This window comes from Halichoerus grypus, chromosome 3, assembly GCF_964656455.1.
Source record: "Halichoerus grypus chromosome 3, mHalGry1.hap1.1, whole genome shotgun sequence".
NCBI classification, from domain to species: Eukaryota; Metazoa; Chordata; class Mammalia; order Carnivora; family Phocidae; genus Halichoerus; species Halichoerus grypus.
This window is the reverse complement of record NC_135714.1, coordinates 40,284,315-40,301,673: the sequence shown is the minus strand read 5'-3', so window position 1 is coordinate 40,301,673 and position 17,359 is coordinate 40,284,315. Positions and strand designations below refer to the sequence as shown.

Genomic DNA, 17,359 nt, shown 5'->3' with positions numbered 1-17,359 from the left:
TTGTTGCTATCCATGCTGAGAAGATAGTGTTTCCTACTTTTGTGTTGTGGAGTCTGTACAGTGGGTTCTCAACCCCAGCTGCACAGAGTGATACTACAAACTTCCTTGAACACCCACTCATGGACCTTCGTGGAAATTTCTTGGAACTTACGTACCCAGCAGGAGAATGGGCATGCCTATTCTTTATTGGACTAAGCACTGCCAGATTGCTCTCCAGAATGGCTGTCCCAGCTGTGCTTCCACCACAGTGCATGAGATTTCCTGTATGTATCACCACATGCCCACCAACTCTTGGCATTACCCGGGTTTCTAATTTTTGTCAATCTTTTAGATATGAAGTAGTGATCTCGTTGGTTTTATTTGCCTTTCATTGACATTTTGAAGTAGAGTCCTCCAGGAAAGATAAGCATGATAGGTTAACTTCCTAAGGATGCCATAAAAGAGTACCAAATATTGGGGAGCTTAAAATCAGAAATTTATTCTCTCACAATAAATGGAGGCTAGAAGTCTGAGATTCAGTTGTCAGCAGGGTCACCACTAGCTAGTAGTGTTTGCCAGCAATCCTAGGTGTTTCTTGGCTTGTAGATGCATCACTGCAGTCACACGGCTGTCTTCTTCCTGGATCTCCACCTGGTCTCCCTCTGTGTGTCTGTCTCTGTGTCCAAATTTCTCCTTTCTATAAGGACACCAATCCTACCGGATTAGGGTCCACCCTAATGATCTCATTTTATCTTGATTACCACTGTAAAGACCCTATTTCCAAAAAAGAGCCACATTCTGAGGTACTGGGGGTTGGGACTTATACATATTTTGGGGGGGTATGCGAATCAGGCCATAACACACACTATATTTATTTCCATGTGAAGCACTGCCAAATTATTGAGAAGGCAGTGATACATTGTATACCAAATATGAAACCAGTTGAGTACTAGAGGTACTTAAAATTAAAAATCAGACAATGTAGGTATAAAATATATTAGTATAGACTATTTGATAAGAATAGAATGCTCCCTGATAGATTAGTTTAAACTAATTATGATCCAATCACCAAGTTAAAAAATAAGCTATGGCACATTGTGAAACAGATCTACTTTTGCCATAGCACACATCTATTGTTGCAACTGCTGGCCTCCCTTCTTCCTTCTTTTGAAAATAGGCAGTGCCCTGATTTTCCTTTGTGAAACCAAGTGTTGCTCACTTCCAGTTAGTATGGTGAGGCAGAGGCTGGTATGCCTCAGTTCTAGCGATGGGCCCACAACACAAGCTAGGCTGATGATGGTCTACTCTGGGACTGTGGCTGAAAGTACTGGGGAAGAGGCACACTCCCTTCACCGGGGTTGCTAAGCTGCTGGTGCCTGCCTGAGAAAGAAGCCACCACAGATGAAGGCAGAAGACCAGAATGGAAGAGAGAGAGAGAGAGAGAAGGTTTTTTGATACTACCTTTAGACTACTTGAATCCAGCTGCACATGAAGTAGAGATCTACCTCTGGACTTTGCAATTTACATGAGCAAAAGAAAAATCCCTTTTTAATCTAATTTGGTTTGAATTGGTATCTAATTCTTGCCACAGGAAGAGTCCCGATGAACACTTGGACTGGCATGGAAATGTGCCCATGAGATACTATAAAGGCAAAAAAAAAAACAAAAACAACAAAAAAACAAGATGCAAAGCACATATAGGAATATTCCATTTTTTGGTCAAAAATTAAATAAGAAAAACAATCCTTAAGAAAAAAAAAAAGAACAATCCTGGAAGAATATATACAAAACTGTTGGAAGTGATTATCTCAAAAAAAAAAAAAAAAAGAGGGGTGGAATTTCTCTTTGGATAATGGCACAAGGGATTTTTTACCTTCTATATATTTCCTTATTTAACAAAATTTTGGATACTGAGCATATATTTATTGCTAAAAATAAATATGATAATGAAAAATTGGAAATAACATAAGTATCCCACAATGGGGGCGGGGGATAATTAAATAAATAATGACTCATCCAAACAAAAAAGATTATTAAAAAACATGTTTTTTTAATTTAAATTCAATTAATTAACATTTAGTGTATTATTAGTTTCAGAGTAGAGTTTAGTGACTCATCAATTGCGTATAACACCGGGTGTTATGTGCCCTCCTTAATGCCCATTACCCAATTACCCCATCCCCCAACTCCCCTCCCCTCCAGCAACTCTTTGTTTCCTATGATTAAGAGTCTCTTATAGTTTGTCTCCCTCTCTGATTTTGTCTTAAGAAATCATGTTTTTAATGAATATGTAATACCATAGTATGATGGTCACTATTTTACAGTAAATAAAAAAGGTGGCACAGAAATGGCACTGGAGGATCATAGTATTGTAGATAGAATAATGGAGTGCTTTACAATAAGTTACATGATATTTGGCAAGATAATCTCTCTGATTTTTCATCTGGGAAATGTAGAAGATGCTCATAGTACCTACCTCACAAGGTTGTTACGAAGAATAAATTAGATAATTAATGTAAAGCATCTGCCACATAGCAAATATTCCATAAAGTTTATATGTATACATCAGGAAACATATGAGAAAAATACAGCAAAATTTTACTAGTTACCTTTTTTGGATATGAACTTACTGATAAATTTTATTTCCTTCTATATACTTTCTATGTTTTAAAAATTACGATAATGAGGAGTACCTGGGTGGCTCAGTCCGTTAAGCGTCCAACTCTTAATTTCAGCTCAGGTCTTGATCTCAGCATTGTGAGTTTGAACCCCGTGTTGGGCTCCATGCTGGGCATGGAGCCTACTTAAAAAATAAAATTAAAATTAAAATCATGAAAAAATGTGGGGCACCTGGGTGGCTCAGTCAATTAAGTCTCCAACTCTTGATTTCTGTTCTGGTCTTGATGTGGGGTCGTGAGTTCAAGCCCAGAGTTGGGCTCCACACTCGGCATAGAACATACTAAAAAAAGAAAGGAAAAAAAAGAAAAGAAAAATGTATCTAATTTCCTATAAAATACAATAATGATAGAAGAAATTATCAGCAACAATATTCAGTGTCTCTGGAAGATTTAGTGCAGTTTCCTATTTAGAAGGTAGGTCTATAACTATAATATCAAATTTGTCTCCAGATAAAAATGTGTGGGAAAGGGGAAATCCTGGGTAAGTTCTCAGTCAAAGGGAAAATTTGAAGGAAGTAATAATAATATCTGTATTTGTGTAGCACTTTTTACTTTACAAAGCATATTTACAAATGCTATTGAATCGTCAGAAAAAGTCATATAGATACTGTTATTTCCACTTTACAAACAAGAACGTGATGGTCAAAAAGATTAAATGACAAAAATAACAGAATTTGCAAATAACCAAGCTGGGGCTTGAATTTAGGTCTTCTAGCTTAAAAAAAAAAAAGAAAGAAGAAAAAAGAGCATAGCATTGGTGTTGTTTCAGAACCTTTTCCTAGAAGTTGCCCATGATAGTAATATTAGATATTTTTTCCTGTGACTCATTCTGAAAAATCTGTTCACTCCTTAGGGAAATTCCACAATCTTATTTTCATCCTTTATGAGCATTTTGTTTTTGATGTTGTTTGGTTTTTACTAGACAAAAAATTTCAGTGCAGATGATTATTTGTATAGTTCTTGCAAAAATAATCAAATTTCAAGAGAAATTTGAATAAGGCAAATAGCACTAGAGATTTTTAGTGTGTATGTATTTGTGTTGGGGTGGGGGTTAAGGGGAGGGTAGAGATAAAATGAGGAACTCTTATTAAAACTGAATTGCATGTTTACAATCTAAACATTAGTGAATGTTAAAAAGCTGAGAAGCTGAAAGGTACTCAGTCTACATAGAGAGGAAAATGGCATGTGGATTTGTAAAACACGTACACACACACACACACACACACACACACACACACAAAACCCCACAACGTAGGAGCCTTAAATAAATCTGGGCAGGAATAATGTGTTTGTCCTAAAGTCAGGGAAAGAAATCTGCCGCTCACACAAAGACCAGCATAATGCCATTAAAGGGAGTTTTAGAAAAGGAGTGACATTGTCAGAAGGGCAACAGAGGAAGTTGATTTTGGCAACAGCTTTGGGAAAGGACTTGAGGAGGAAAAAAGTCTGAAGAAGAGGCATTTCTCAAAGGGAGTAATGACTATACAATGGACATAGATGGAGTTGTAAAAATGGAAAAGTTTGAGCATACAAGAGTCATCTGTTTTAAATTTTTGTGGAACCTTTCTAACTTCAAGTCCTTTTAATCAAATCTTATTTTTCACCTGTCTCTCCACTATAAATTTGCATTTAGCTTTCATTAATTTCCTCGCAATCGCTATAACAAGAGTGCATTTTAAAATTGACTGTTTTGACCACCTGTGTTAACCTTAGGTTGTGTCCCAACAAGACTTAGGCATGTTTAATCAGTTGTTGAGCCCAACCATCTGGGAATTCCAAACTCCACTAGTAAGATTAACACCTTGGACTTGAAATTTTAGAACAAAGCACCCATTGTTTCAGACATCATTCTGTGTCATGAATTTGTGTTAAGAGTTGTTGGAGTGGGGGTGTAAGGCTGTTACTCAGGCCCTTTTAATAGCTTTTAGCTTGTTGGGACGCGAGTTTCAATTCTTTGAACTCTTGTCTTCCTTCTATTTATCCAGAACAGTTCATTGTTGGATAAACACCTAGCAGCCTCAAGGTTTTCTCTTGTTTTTTTTCTTTTTTTCAGAACTGTTGCTAATTTATTTTGTACTAAGCTGCTTTGTATTTTTTTTAAAAAGATTTTATCTATTTATTTGACAGAGAGAGAGACAGTGAGAGAGGGAACACAATCAGGGGGAGTGTGAGAGGGAGAAGCAGGCTCCCCCTGAGCAAGGAGCCCAATGTGGGGCTCGATCCCAGGACCCTGGGACCATGACCTGAGCTGAAGGCAGATGCCTAAAGACTGAGCCGCTCAGGCGCCCTGCTGCTTTGTATTTTTAAACTTTATCCAGACTGATGGTAACTGTTAATATGTGTTTGGTGTATACAAAGTAAGATAGCAACTGTCAAAGAGAAAATAATATACTTTAAACAGTTACTATTTTCATATATACTATTTTTATCATGAAATTTAAGGAATTTAATGAACATCCATGATAAGACCTTTTTTAGTGATTTAAGTCCTTTGGGATAGAGCTGTTACATCACATCAGTTTTCACTGGTGTAACGTAGGAAAGGCCAATGCCATTCCTAGATCATGTTTTTTCTTCTCAATAGTGGAGGATTCATAGGGTAAACAGACTACAGTAAAGCTAATTAAGCTATTGATGAATGTGCCTGGGAGCCACAGCATATGCTTTTGGACAGGAAAGGAAAGAATTTTCCAAGAGAATGTGTTCTTGATGGCTTTAATGGAGTTATCTGTGGAAAGGCTCAGGATTTAGGCATGGCCATGAGAACTCACTGGCCTTGGTAAAACTCAGCCCTCTCCCTACTGTCTCACCACCTTCAGTAGGATCAAAGGAAGGACCACAAAGCTGCGGCTTCTTAGGGATCAGGATACCACCTGCCTCTCTCCTGCAAAGTGTTAGTAAAGGGACGCCCAGGTGGCTTAGTTGATTGAGCATCTGGCTCCTGATTTTGGTTCAGATTGTGATCTCATGGTCGTGGGATCAGCCCTGCATAGGGCTCCATGCTCAACAGGGAGTCTGCTTGATATTCTCTCTCTCCTTCTGCCCCTTGCCCCCCACCCCGGCTTGCACCCTCTTCTCTTGAATAAATAAATAAATCTTTAAAAAAACAAACAAAAACCAAAGTGTTAGTAAGAAATCAGGCACAAAGCAGAGGCTACAATGAAGACTGATAACCCACCTTCTCTTAAGCCACCATCAGAATTAATCACATTATGCCAAATGCCTTATATACACAGCTCTACAAACAGAAGTCCAAGCCTCTGGACCATTCATTATCATTCATAGAGTTTAGTACATCCACTGATATGAATCAATCTCCCACTCCTCCCTGACCAGGCAAACCCTTCCACTCTGTGCTTTGGAATGCATGGTTCCTCTTTCCTTAACTGAAGCTGGGCTCACCTTTGAAGACACTTCTTCCTCCTCGGCTCTCACATGGCAGCGGTGTTTTCTCTTACACCCCGCTCACAGAGGAGGACCTAGAGGTGAGGTCTGTGTTTCTCATTGCTGCTTTTAGGTATTTTTTCATTCCTCCCAGAACAACAATAACAATGACCACTGCCACAACCACCAACTCAGTGTCTTTGAAGCACATACTGTCAACCCTCCATGTTGAGTCATCTACTCGCTTCTCGCTAACTTCCTTAGTCAATGAAGACTTTAGATTCTGGTCTTCTGTCTTTCTCTCCACCACTACCCTGTACTATGCTCCTATGCTGGGTGACTTCAGCATCCACAAAAATTATCCATGTACCCATGTACATATCCACGTGTTCCCTAGCCTCTGAGTTCCTTAATCTTCCCACCTTCAATATTATTTTCCTCCACTACATTTCAGCATATGCCTCAAAGAATTTTCTACCACATCACTTCATCACTTTCAAAAATTTTCCAGTTTTGGTATTCCCTACTCTTCTGATCAATCATCTCTTACCTTTCTAGTCGTACCATCACCACCACCCCAATCAACCCCTTTGGAGCAGCCAATCTATTGGTCTATCACTTCGTCACTGTCCGTTTTTCCACTTGCGTTATGGTCTTTTCTCCTTGTGCAGCTCACTGTAATCAGGTCTATTGCATAGACCCACAACTGCCTTGCCCCTCTCACTCTCTTATTGAAAAAACCCAACGCTGCCTTAAACATAACTCCTTATTTCCCATCAGCACTGATCAGTTGAATATGGCTAGAGAACAATATGTAACCATGTAGATGGCTCTTCCAACATTTTTCCAGTCAATCTTACCCTGTGCAACAGTTTTGTTACATTTCTCTGGGTTTTCCCCACTGTCCTGGATAGTTACTTCAGTGTCTCCTCCATCTTTAAACCTCAAAAACCCCCACCCCACTTCTCGCTCTCAGATAACAACCAGTCTTCTGGTTTGACTGAGAAAATAGAAGCAACTGGAAGAAAATTGCCTCAATTTTTTCTTCATTAAATCTGTCCATCTACCAGCATCTGTAGCTATGCACTTTGCCTTCCCTTCTGTTACCAGTCATAACCCTCCATGCTCCCATCTGAAGCCAGCATCACCACATGTGTATTAGATCCTGCCCTTTTGACCCACCAATGATTTCAGCCAAGTAATATCCTCTCTCCCCTCTGCATCCACCATTTTTCCTTCTCTTCTTAATCATCCCCATCAGCATACAAACAGGATATAAATTCTCTCTAGTATTCTTGTCCCCTTCAACTAATGTCACATTTTCCTGCTCTTTTTTATTGCAGGAGCCCATTCAAATGGTCTATTATTACTGTCTCCACTTTGTCACCTTGCATTTTCAGTTCCAATCATTCCATTTCTGGCATTTGCACTGACTATTCCTCCAAGAACATTCTTGTCAAAATCAAATAATAGCCTCTATCTTGCCAAATCCAGTGGTCATATCTCAGTTCTCACCTTGCATGGCCTCTTAATAGCATTTCATTTGATGATCATCCTTCCTTAAACATTTCTTCACTTAGCTTCCAGATCACATGTCTTTTCTGCTTCTCCTACTTCACTGGCCAGTCCTTCTTCCAAGACTGTTAATGGTTGGCACATCAGGGCTCAGTTATTGGCTTTAAAAAAAAAATCATCTATGCTCTTTGTGCTCATTTCCTAGACGCTCTCACTTAGTCCCATGGCCTTGAATACCATCTACACACTGAAGCTTCCCAGTTTATCCCTCTGGCCCTAACTACTCCCCTGAGCTCCAGACTTATAGTCCAGCTCTAACTCAATAACTCGCCTTGTATGTCTACTTGGTATCTCTAACTTCAACTCTTGATTTCTTTCCCCAAACCTGCTTCTTTCCATGTGTTCCCCTTCTCAAAAATCGGCACTTACCTTTCACTCCACTGACCTGCAAGTCATCCTGAACTCCTTTCTTTTCACTGTACTCTGTCCATCATCAAGTCCTATCAGCTGTATCCTCATAATATATCCGGGATCTAATGAAATCTCACCATCTCTATTGTTGCCACTCAAGTCCAGAATAGCATAATCTCTCCTCCAGTCTTTTACAATAGTCTTCTAACAGGTCTCTCTATTTCAATTCTTACCCTTACACAATTCATTCATTACACAGAATCCAGAATGATCTCCTTTAATTGGTAAATCAGATCATGTCATTCATCGGAGTCAAGCCCTACAATGGCTTTGCATTACATTTAAGAATACAAACTCAGTCTTTATCCATGTTTACAAGGCCCTAATGAGTCACTGAATGAAACATTTTGATTTGTAATGATTGGCCCACCTCTCTGACCTCATCCCTCTAACTGTCCCTCTCCTTCACTCTGATTTGGCAACTTGGACTTTCTGCTCTTCTTTGAACATACCAAACGTGTTCCTGTCACAGGAGGGAAATAGGGCTTGTAGAGAATCTGAATTTGCTTTTAGGATAGACAAAAACTTAGCAGTGTTGTGGTTTATTAAGCACACTGGGTCTCAGAGCTAGAGCTATCAATCGAATCAAATTGCATTTGCAATCTTATATATATTTGTTGATTGATTGTTGATGAGGCAGTGAACTCCGTAGACATGTCTGAAAGCTCATAATCATATCAGACAGTTCCTCAGCTGCCGCTGATGGTAGTTGCTCCTTAGCCAAGGCTCTCTTGATTTGGATTATTTGGGTCACAGTGTACTTCTCTTTTCCAGTGGAATGTGAGATGGAAGATGCTGCTCTCGTGATTAATATATTGATAAACACTCATGAAATCCATCTCTGGGTTATTTCTTTTCTTTCTTTTTTTTTTTAAGATTTTATTTATTTATTTGAGAGAGAGAATGAGATAGAGAGATAATGAGGGTCAGAGGGAGAAGCAGACTCCCTGCTGAGCAGGGAGCCCGATGTGGGACTCGATTCTGGGACTCCAGGATCATGACCTGAGCCAAAGGCAGTCGCTTAACCAACTGAGCCACCCAGCCGCCCATCTGGGTTATTTCTTAATCAACCCAGGACTCTTCTTCTCGACTCCCTTGTTCTTCATCTCTCCTGTGGGAAAAGGCCCACATATTTCTTTTCCATTTACTACTTTTTCCCTTCATTCTCATTCTCCTTTCAAAATCTGTTGGCAGAAATTCTACTTGCCTCAAATTCTAAGCTAGTCTATATTACAGGCAACCTGAGGGCAAAGGCCACGCTTGTGTTGTTCACTGCATTCACAGTACCTAGCACATTGCTTGGCACATGATTGGCATTAATAGTAATTGTGGAATGCACAGATGAATGGAAAATAAAAATTCCCCAGTTTGTAAACAAAAACCTAGCATCTTGTTGTTGTTGTTGTTAGGCTAATAGAGAAAGAGATTCAATCATTGTAAATCAAAATGTTTCATTCAGTAAGAAGAGGATTGTCATGACAGAAAGACCAGCAACTGTCCTTGAAGTAACTTCCCAGGAGTGTGCTTGACCCAAATGGTGGAATTTACAACCATCACAGCTGTCATTGTCAAGGGACTCGGTCCTAGGCTTAATAGGCTCTGAAATCCAATTTTACCAACATATGAAGAACAGATCCATTTCTTAAGACTGGACTGACCTTACCCAAACTTATAATAATGACATATGAACCAGAATGCCAACTTATTAGTTTATCATGAGAACTATAATCATCATGAGAATTAGAAAATATGGAGTCTGTATAATCACTACATGCCTGTAGTAGTCCCTCATAAGAAGTATATTAAATAAAGTGGTTGCTTGATGAATAAGGATAAGAGATGCATTACAACATAGTGATTAAGACTCAGACAGACTTGACTTCAAATCCTGAGCTTGCCACTGACTAGCTCTGTGACCTTGGGCAGGTTGCATAAGCTCAAATGCCTTAATTTTCTCACCTGTAAAATGGGGATAATAGGGACGCCTGGATGGCTCAGTCCGTTAAGCATCTGCCTTCAGTTCAGGTCATGATGCCAGGGTCCCTCTGCCTGCCGCTCCCCCTGCTTGTGCTCTCTCTCTCTCTCTCTGACAAATAAGTAAAAATAAAATCTTTTAAAACAAATGGGGATAATAATGGTCCATACCTGTAGAAGATACTTTTTGGAATGTCTTCGTAGGTCACTTCCTCTAAGAATAACCACTTTCCCTTTCCCCCTACCTTCCTTCCTTCTGTAAACGTGGGCCTTTACTATCCATGTTATGTTATGACCTGGTACCACTGTGCACAGGAAAGTGGGTAAGGGGTGGATTCTTTATTTAGGTGGGGCTAATCAGATTCTCTCACCCAGACATTTGCAATTAGACTCAGAGATCCCATCCGGTCTGGTCTGTTTGCTTGAATGAAGCGATACAAACTCTGGACGGGAGGGGCACATGGGTGACTCAGTCGGTTAAGTGGCTGCCTTCGGCTCAGGTCATGATCCCAGGGTCCTGGGATAGAGCCCCGCATCAGGCTCCCTGCTCAGCAGAGAGCCTGCTTCTCCCTTTCCCTCTGCCTGCCGCTCTGCCTACTTGTGCTCTCTATCTCTCTGTCAAATAAATAAATAAAAAATATCTTTAAAAAAAACAAACAACAAACTCTGGATGGGAGATTGCCATTATAGACTAATGATGCCTGTGCGTGTGCTACCAGAACCAGTTGAGGCTGGTCTGTAGAGAGAGGGGAAGGGGAATGAAGCAGACTTGCCCAGAGAAGCAGAAACCAGGACCATAGGCACCAGAGAGAAGCTGGAGCAGTGCCTGCTGGCTCCCTATTCCAGGTCCTTCTGAGGCTCAGCAGCTTTACTCTTTGTGGAGACATCCCTGCGTTCTCTCATAAAGCTCCTCTTCTTGCTTAAGCTCTTTGGGGTTGGTATCTGTCATTTGCAACACAGAACCTTGAACAATATAGCACTACATGGTATTTTTTAAAATTTAAATTCAATTAATTAACATATAATGTATTATTGGTTTCAGGGGTAGAGGTCAGTGATTCATCGGTCTTACATAACACCCAGTGGTCATTATATCACGTGCCCTACTTAATGCCCATCACCCTGTTACCCCATCTATTGAGAGGATAATATGGTTCTTGTCCTTTTTTAATTTTATGTGCACTACATGAGATTTTTAAGAAGTCAGTAAGTTAGGGAGCACCTGGGTGGCTCCGTTGGTTAAGCACCTGACTTCAGCTCAGGTAATGATCTCAGGATTGTGGGATCGAGCTGCAGGGTGGGCCCACTTCCCAGGGTGGGCCCATGTTGGGCCCCCTGCTCAACAGGGAGCCGGCCTGTCCCTCTTTGTCTGCCCCTCCCCCTGCTCATGCTCTCTCTCTCTCTCTCAAATAAATAAATAAATAAATAAAATCTTTTTTAAAAAGTAAGTTAGTCCATGTAGAACATGCATAATAATAGTATTCCTGCCACTGGGATTGACAAATGGACTCCTTCAATCATGGTGTTCTCTCTCAGTAAGGGCTTGGATGAAGGCCATCAGCAGTTTTCTGGGACTCTTCTTCCCTGCCTCTGTGGCAAACCACCCCCATTCTGTTGGACTCTTGTCTTATTAGGTATGATGGCACATTTTATCCATTACAGACAAATTTTGTAGTGTTAGGTGACTTTGGATTTCTCCTCTGTGATTCATTTTGTGCTGGTTGTACAATGAATTCCAAGATGACCTTTAGACACCTCTCATTTCCAGATTCCTTAAAGACACTTCAATGCAGTCTCCAAACACTGAAAATAATTTATGTTCCACTTGGCTTGTTGGGCCATGGGTATAGAATAAGCTGAGCAGTCTTAATGATTCTGTTGTCTATCTAATTCTCACCCTCTCCAGATGCATTTATAGATTTCTTAGGGCAGGTTATAGGGGCTTCAGCCCGGCTTCTCTATCTCAGCTGCTCTAATGTCACTATGATTAAGGACTACTCTCTTGACCTCTCCATTAACCTTGGACTCTACTCTCCTGAGAACTTTTTTCAGTGCTATAGGCAAGGGCGATAAAGGAACCTGGAGAACAGCATATAGACCAATTTGGTCCAAATATTAGGGAATAGTGGAAGTTGAGGTCTAGAAAAATAGGTTGGGGTCTGTAATGGCACTGCCATTAAAATCAACACCAAGGGGCACCTGGGTGGCACAGATGGTCAGGCGTCTGCCTTCGGCTCAGGTCATGATCCCAGGGTCCTGAGATCGAGCCACGCGTCGGGCTCCCTGCTCTGCGGGAAGCCTGCTTCTCCCTCTCCCACTCCCCCTGTTTGTGTTCCCTCTCTCGCTGTGTCTCTCTGTCAAATAAATAAATAAAATCTTTAAAAAAATAAAAAAAAAATAAAACAACACCAGCTCAGATCCCCTGAGGGTGGCAGAATCTCCATGCCGGGGCAGAGATTAACTTGAAGCCTAGACGCTTTCTCTCTCACCATCCCTCAGCAGTGACAGCTGCCTCCATCATGAGGGGCAGGAAGAGCCACTGCCCTCCCATTAGCACCACCACTTTCAGACATGCTGTTGCCACCATTTTTACTGCTTTTGCTGGAAGCTCTTCAGTCACAAGTTCTCCAGTGTGAAGGACACTTTTGATGTCAGTACCATTTTGGAGGCTGGAACAAATTGTTTTCTTACTTGCATGAAAATTACCAGGCTGACATCGTACAGGCTAAAAATGTTCACATAGCAGGACTTCTATAAATAGACCTAAAATACTAAATTGTGTTGAGTGGGATTTCACAACAGTGATCAGATATCTACATATGGTTTGCAAAACTTTTTTTTTTTATGGAAAAAGTGACCTGCTAAAATACCAAGATGTAGAAGGTTGAGGATTTTCTTGAGGGGGGAAAAAACCCTCACAGATAAAGATTGATACTGTTTTCCTGACCAAGTGAAAGAGCCTAATTCTCTAAAGGGATGATGTCTCTTTGAAGGATAATTTAACATAGTGTTCAGTTGTTGTGACTTTTTTCTATGTTAAAGGTATAAGTTTACTGAAAGAGGATTTTATTTTTTCAGTTGGCTGATAAAAATATTTACTATATTGGTATTTTTATTATATGTAGAAGATAATTTCTGAGGTGATAATGTTCTGAAAAAATGACAAATCAATTGCATTTTGTTCTGCTCCTTGAGCTTGAGCCTGTTCTTCTCTGTGATTATATGACCAGCGTAGCTACTGGATTACTAATCTGCTTGTCATTTACATAATTAATATATGTGAGATATATATATAAATATATATATATTTCAGTTTATCAACACACTGAAACTCAGGCCAAATTTACACTTGCAGAGAGGCAGTAAAACATTAAGGCTTTTATTTGGATAGTTCAAACAAAAGAACCCCACTAACCAATAGACAGCTAAATATCAAGATAATTGTAGTTAAGCTATTTTTAAATGTACCTGTAGACTGACTAAGTACTCTACTTCATCTTGCTGTAGATGACCTCACAGAAACATGTACTCGCAAATCTTCATATTATTATTCTAGTTGGCTGGCGGGATCTCTATATATACTGCGTGTCTGTACATGGTTTTTGCAGTATCTCGGGACAACCTGGAAAATAGGCAAGTAAAGGCAAAGTTAGAAGATAATTCTTGGAAAAGATAATGGGATAGGATGTGAGCCAAGGCTCTGGTTCCACAGAGCCTATTTTTTTCATCTTTCTGCCTTCTGAGGAGTTCGTGTGATAGCATATTTCATTCTTTTTTTTCTCCCCGAAAGGAGCAGGCTGTGCTTCCAGCTACAGCAAATGGTGATGTGTTTCCCAAAACTTTCTTTCTTTACCTTGAGAAAAGTAACTTGCTTTAATTTTGAATTAGATTTCAAAGCAGAGAAAAAAAATACAGGTTTATCTGGAATCCATAACGGGATCCCAAATGCTGCCTATTTGTTTTTTTCTGAACTTTTGATGTATGTTGTCACAGGGTAAAAAGCAGTTAAACGTCTCTCAAGAAAAAGGACAATATAACGAGTAAAAACAGGCCCCATTGGATACAACCAAAAGAGATATCCTTCTTTTTCCTGCATGCTGGCAGAAAATTATTGTAACAACTTAAGAAAAAAGTGATTATTGTCTCATTTGCTAGCATCAGAATTCTTCTTAGGGACAATTTCAGACTGTCTTTGTTCTGAAAGAATGTCTCAACAAGTGACTGAGACCCTGAGGTCTTGCAAATCAGCTGGTGACAAAGCTTTAGAAAAGGAGTCCAACCTGCTTAGTTTGGGAATTTGCTCTGTAAGAGGAGAGAAATTCTTGGCTACCGCAAGAAAGTTGAGAAGAAGGAGGAGGGGAAAAGGCATGTCAGGAGGGTGAGCAGGACCCAGGGATCATGGCACAGGACCATGAGAAAGCATTGGTGGTAGGCGGCTGAAGGGACTCTGAGGAACAGAGTGTATAATGAAATACTGCTCTGAGCTGTTTGCGAGGCTGTGCCCGAGGGTGGCTCCACTCAACTCTGCTCTCTGTGAATCCTTCCACCTCATAATGTTTCCATAATGTTTGCTGGCTTTCTTGATATTAAAAGAACTCAGAAGGGAGTCTTCAGTGAGAAAGACTGAGCCTGGAAGCAAAGGTGAAATCAGAACCCCTAATTCCACACCCTTGCCTGGGTAATTCACAAAAATCCTTGGGAAGGCCTTTGGACTTATATAAGGTGTTCAGGCTCATTTTTTTTGCTTTTTTTTTTTGTTTTGTTTTGTTTTTTAAGACTTCATTAATTTGACAGAGAGAGAGAGCACCAGCTGGGGAAGGGGCAGAGGGAGAAGGACATGCAGAATCCCTGCTGAGCACAGTCTGGTGTGGGACTCCATCCCAGGACCCCAAGATCACCACCAGAGCTGAAGTCAGACGCTTAACCAACTGAGCCCCGCAGGTACCTCATCAGGCTCATTTTCTAAATCTTAAGGGTCCAGGTGTCTCCAGCTGACATCTAGTTTTATAGGAGGAAATGTGTTTGTTTTCACAGTGTAGGCTTGCCAGGTTAAATACAGGACACCCAGTTAGGTCTGAATTTGAGATAAACAAGGGGGACCTTTTAAGTGTAAGTGTGTCCTGAACATTACATTGAGGATTTTTCTGTAGAGAAAGAATGAGTATTTTTTTTAAAAAGATTTTATTTACTACATTTGTATCTTTGGGGTAAATAGCCAAACTATGGAAAGAGCCTGGGTGTCCACTGACAGATGAATGGACAAGAAGATGTGGTATATATATATACGATGGAATATTATGCAGCCATCAAAAAATGAAATCTTGCCATCTGCAACGATATGGATGGAACTAGAGAGTATTATGCTAAGCAAAATAAGTCAATCGGAGAAAGACAATTATCCTATGATCTCACTGATATGTGGAATTTGAGAAACAAGGCAGAGGATCACAGGGGAAGAGAGGAAAAAATGAAACAAGAGGAAACCAAAGAGGGAGACAAACCATAAGAGACTCTTAATCTCAGGAAACAAACTGAGGGTTGCTGGAGGGGAGGAGGGTGGAGGGAGGGGGGGTCTGGGTGATAGACATTGGGAGGGTATGTGCTATGGTGAGCACTGTGAATTGTGTAAAACTGATGAATCACAGACCTGCACCCCTGAAACAAATAATACATTACATGTTAATAAAATAAAATAAAAGATTTTATTTATTTATTTGAGATAGAGTGAGAATGAGAAAGAGAGAGAGCACAAGCAGGGGGAGTGGCAGGCAGAGGGAGAAGCAGACTCCCCGCTGAGCAGGGAGCCCCATGCAGGGCTCGATCCCAGGACCCTGGGATCATGACCTGAGCTGAAGGCAGACGCTTAACCGACTGAGCCACAAATACCCAAGGCAGCCACCTCCTTGAATTTGGGCCTCATCCCCTGTAAATAATATAATCTCTTGAGAAAGAGACTTGGGTCTGGCCACGGCTATGGTCCCATAGAACACACCTTCTTCATTTCTTTCTGCCTCTCTTTTCTCCTCACTCTTAACTTTTCTCCTGCAATTACGTCCCAGAGTTCTATAACGTAGAGACAACTGAGGGTGCACTAAGGGAAGAACTGAGATGTAGTCTCCTCTTCGATAAAGGGAGGGTGGTAGTGCCTTCTTATGGGTTATTGTGAAATTTCAATGAGATAATACATGTAAAGTATTAAGAACAGTGCCTGGCATAGGTGAAATAGTAGTATTTGGCTCTAGGGCATAGAGTCCAGGGCCAAGAAGCCTTTGACTACCTGTAGTCCACTGTTGCCCTCTACTAATCAATTCTCCATACTATAGCCAGTGATCTTTTAAAAATGCAAATTTGACCATGTCATGACTTTCTATGACTTTGAATTAAAACCTACCGGGCCCTGAATGCTTTTGCTTTTACTTGTTTCTCCAATTTAACCGCTTGTCTCTTTTCCCTTCACTTTGTATTTTCCAGGGACAGAGGCCTTTCAGTGCCATCAAGGTGGTGCACGTGCTATGCCTTCTACCAGAAAGATTTTTCTCCTCCCCACCCCCCACTTCTCCTCATCAATTCATATTCATTTTTCAGTCCTTACCAAAGACTACTTCCTTAGGGAAACCTTCCCTGACCTCCTTGTCTGGATTATAAGTCATGATTTAGAGTACTCTGTACTCTTCCTTCATAGCCATTTATTACTCTCTCTAATTGTATATTTGTGTGCTCCATGAGGACAGGGACCATGTCTATCTTGTCAGCCATTATGGTCCTCAGGTCTAGCATAGTACCTGTCACATACTAGGTACCCCCCCCCCCAAAATTGTTGTTGTAGTTGTTTTCTATGAATTAGAATTATGTTAGACCAGGAGTCCGTACTAGAGCCCATCGGCAAATCTGACCCCCTACCTCTCAGGTCTGAAAGCTAAGAATGATTTTTAAATTTTTAAATGATTGAAAAAATCAAAAGAAGAATAATATTAACCTGGACACATGAAAATTAAATAAAGTTCCATTTCCATGTCCATGAATAAAGTTTTATTGGAACACAGCCTTGTGTGTTCATTTTGGATTCTCCATGGCTACTTTTGTGCTACAGTGACAGAGTGGTTGTGACAGAGACCAGATGGCCCGCAAAGCCAAAAATATTTACTATCTGGCCCTTCAGAGAAAAAATGTGCTGACCTTTGTGTTAAACAATAGTAATTTTGGGCTCTGGGGCAGCTTGTGTTCAAAAACACCTGCAGGTGGCTTTTCTCAATTGTTAACAGTTTGCTTCTGTTGCTGAAACAAATGATCTATTTATTTTGCTTGGCTGGTAGGATTAATTAAAGAGACTTTCCTTTGTCCTTTGTTTTTCTGTTTCT

The 17,359-nt window shown here is 40.5% G+C and overlaps 1 long non-coding RNA gene across 1 annotated transcript in view; it reads left to right on the top strand.

Moving 5' to 3' along the window:
• LOC144381343 (uncharacterized) overlaps positions 1-16,972 on the top strand; it is a 32,515-nt gene extending 15,543 nt beyond the window's left edge. The window contains exons 2-3 of the long non-coding RNA XR_013446338.1: positions 14,778-14,942; positions 16,473-16,972. This is a non-coding gene — a long non-coding RNA (uncharacterized LOC144381343). The remainder of the gene's footprint in view (positions 1-14,777; positions 14,943-16,472) is intronic.
• The last annotated feature ends 387 nt before the right edge of the window (positions 16,973-17,359 follow it).